The sequence below is a fragment of the Propithecus coquereli genome, unplaced genomic scaffold, assembly GCF_000956105.1.
Source record: "Propithecus coquereli isolate 6110/MARCELLA unplaced genomic scaffold, Pcoq_1.0 Scaffold491, whole genome shotgun sequence".
Taxonomy (NCBI): domain Eukaryota; kingdom Metazoa; phylum Chordata; class Mammalia; order Primates; family Indriidae; genus Propithecus; species Propithecus coquereli.
The window spans coordinates 360,620-364,473 of record NW_012150741.1 but is presented as its reverse complement, the minus strand read 5'-3'; positions in this window follow the sequence as shown (position 1 = coordinate 364,473).

Here is a 3,854-nt window from a genome sequence, read left to right as displayed (position 1 = left end):
GTAGCTCACAGCGACCTCAAACTCCGGGGCTCAAGTGATCCTCCTGCCTCGGCCTCCCAGAGTGCTACGATTACAGGCATGCGCCACCGCAGCGGGCCAATAAATTTTTCTAAAATCCAGAATCTTGTGATATTTCTTGAGAAAAAAATAGTTTTCTAGCATATAATTTGCATTTGCATGGCTGGAGAACCATTTACCAACTGCGAAGGTCAGTACCTCTACTTCTGAAAACAGAATGATTACACAGAATTATATGTTAGAAAATCACGAGAAACCTTATTTTGAAGAAGGACACACGTCAAGTGTGAATGGAGTCCTCACGGGAAAAAAGAGCTCTAGCCACATTCCTTTCCACGCAGCATTCCCCTTGGAGGAACAAGATCTCTTAATGAGAGAAATCCATTTTTTTCCCCAGTCAAGAACTTGCTGCTCCAAGTTGCAAAGACTAGTTCAATGTTTTATATGAGTCCATTTCTGGGGTGGAAAGTGCTTTTAGTGTCACGGGTAATCTAAATACTGATGAAGGAATGGAGCCAATAGAATGCCAAGACCTTGGGTGGCAAAAAGAGATTTTTAAATATATATTTAAGTTGAGATGCAGGCGTATACTTTAGAACAATGCTAGATAAATAAAAAGCCACCTAAGCCTGTGTAAAATGTAAAGTGGTGTTTGCCATGAGGAAGCCTTCCATGTCGTATGTATATTTATGGACACTACGGACAAGTATTTACGACACTTGCGAGCAGTGATGCAGATAATAAGGCAGCAGGATGGGGCCCCACATACCTGGGCCCTGGCCAGGTGGGCCTTCCAGGCCCTCTGGGACAAGGTTGGTTAACCATTTGCTCTGCTCTGGGGTGAGGTAATCTGTTCTCCCTAGGGAGAGGCGATAACTGAGGGTAAACCAGCCCAGCCTGCACTGCCAGGCTGACATCACCCCGACCCCCGCAGAGGCAGGGAGCAAGGCCGAGGCAGGGGTGGGGGGCTCTCCAGCTAAGGGCGCATTCCTGGCTGAATTCACCCCCTGGGCTGTCCTGGTACAGCAGAAATAATCTCAGGCTGAAGGAAAGAGATCTGTAGGAGCCCCTCTGCCTCGTTGGAGGGGGCTTGGTGGGGGGCCCGCTGGGGGCAGAGAAGTGACTGCAGATGGTGAGAACACTAGAAAGGCTGCGGACCCTCAGTCCTGGCCCCTTTCTGCTTTTCAGCGCCCACCATGTGCCAGGTGCTCTCCATAGATGATCTTACTTAATCTTCAGGACAACCCCAGGAGACAGATAGAAGTAGGAGCCACACTTTAGAGATGGGAAAGCCGAGGCAGGGAGTGGGACGTTCCCATCCCAGGATTACCCAGCAATCAAGGCTAACCGGGGACTTCAACCAGGCAGGTGGCTCCAGCACTCTGAGCCACAATGCCATCCCCCCTGGATCCCCAAACACTCTCCTCTGGGACCTGCCCCCCTCCCTCTGCCTCTGCCTTTTCATAGCCAATTCCGTGCAAACCCTGGTCCTCGTGGTTCTGTTTCGGAGAGGAAGGCTTGTGAAGAGCTGATTCAGTTTCCCTGTCCCGCCCAAGGGTACGGTGGAGAAGAAAAGTCAACCACAGCAAAGAGGTCAACCTTTACCCATTGACTGGGACCTTTAAGTCCTCAGGCTTGCCAGAGGTCACCAATTAGGGGTTCGAAGGTGTCAATTAGTGGCCTTTTTTTTTGGTGACAGGGTCTTGCACTGTTGCCTGGGCTAGAATGTGGTGGCATCGTCATAGCTCACAGTAACCTCAAACTCTAGGGCTCAAGTGATCCTCCTGCCTCAGCCTCCCAAGTAGCTGGGACTACAGGTGCGCACTACCACGCCAGGCTAATTTTTCTCTTTTTGGTAGAGACAGGGTCTCACTCTTGCTCAGGCTGGTCTTTAACTCCTGAGCTCAAGCCATCCTCCCGCCTTGGCCTCCCAGAGTGCTAGGATTACGGGCATGAGCCACTGTGTCAGGCCCCATTAACTTCTTTATGAGGTGTGAGATGGGTACACATGCATTTATTCAATAACTTGCCTATCGAATATCACCTGCAACATAGGCATTGTGAACAAAATGGGCAAAATGCCATGCCCTTGTGGAGCTTTCATGTTAGTGTGTGGGGGGAGACAAGTAACAAACAAAAAAAACAGATATGTGGTGTGTCTGATCATGATTAATACTACACAGAAAAATAAAACAGAGAAAGAGCATAGGGAGGCAGGTAGGGCAGGGCTGGGCTGGGCTGGGCTGGGTTGCAATTTTAATTTGGGAGATCAGGGAACTTCACAGAGGAGGCGATACTTAAGCAAAGACCCAAAGGAGATGAGAGATGAAAGTATTTGGATTTGGGGAGGATTCCAGGCAGAAAGAAGTGGAAGGACAAAAGCCCGAGCAGCGAGGTCTGCCTATGGGGTAGAGCTAAGAGCAGTCAGAGGTACGGTCAGAGAGGAGGGGACAGGCGGCCTTGGGCCTCATCAACACTGGGAGGACCTCTGCCATGCCCTGGCGTGGAAGCTTCAGAGGGCGTTGAGCGAGGATCGATGTGATTGCAGGGCTGGAAGCAGGAAGAGTAATTAGGACACAAGATAAGAGGCCAGGTTGGGAGCAGTGGAGGTGGGGGAAGTGGTTGGATTCTAGATATGTATTTTTTTTGAGACAGAGTCTCACTGTATTGCCCAGGCTAGAGTGCCGTGGCATCAGCCTAGCTCACAGCAACCTCAAACTTCTGGGCTCAAGCAATCCTTGGATTCTGTTTCTCTCCATTTTTCTGCACGTTCTCCCTGAGTGGTATTCAAATCCCGAGCTTCGACTGTCATATAGATGCTCGATGACCCTAAAAGCTGTATTTTGGGTCCAGACCTCCCTCCTGAACATCTGCCTACTGAACATCTCAAGCGCCTCAAACCTGATAAGGCAGCCACGGGACCAGCATCTCCAGCACTCACTCTGCTCTCCCTCCCGAAGAACGGCAGCGCCGGCTGCCTTTGCATTAGACCGTGGCGACACCTCCCGACCGCGGGCCCCGCCCCACGCCTGGTCTCTGCTGCCGTCACCCACTCAGGCCCACAGGTCCTCTTCCTGGGAACTGTAACGGCCTTCTCGTTAGTGTCCTTGCCTTCGATGTTTCGCTGTCAGTGTATCCCCTATCCATGGGATGTTTCTAAAGAGCAATTATGACCATGTCCCCCTACTATAAACACCTTAACCCATTCAGAGGCTGCCTCTACCCTCAGGTCTAAGGAAGCATTTCGGGGCCCATATAGCACTAAGCCTCCTTTACGGCCACCCCCGCCTGGAATGTTGGACTCCTCTCCTATTCTGCTTCTTCCCATTCTCTATATAAATGGTAGCATTTCACGCATCTTTACCTTTGCACATCATGTTCTTTCTGCCTGGGTGACCCTCACCTGTACCCTGGTGAGTTCCTACTCATCTCCCCAGAACCCACCTACACCTGGTTCCAAACCTGTGTTCTGCTCTGTGGTTTGAGTATCACTTTATATATACTTTCGTCACGCTGTTATTCCCAGTGCGTGAAGCATCTGCTTACTCATAGGACTTCAAAACGGGACAATTCTTGTCTTGGCTTCCTTTATGTCATCAATGACTGGCACAAAGCAGATTCTTTAATGAATCATTATTGTTATTTTTTTATTGTCATTCTTGCGCAGGGGCCATGTTAATCTTCTCTGTACCGTTCCAATTTTAGTATATGTGCTGCCAAAGCGAGCACATGAATCATTATTTTTAATAGAGGCATAGTATTCCATATTATAAACATATGAGTCATACTTTGGTTAACTAATTCCAAATATTAGGCATGTTGTTAGTTTCACTTTT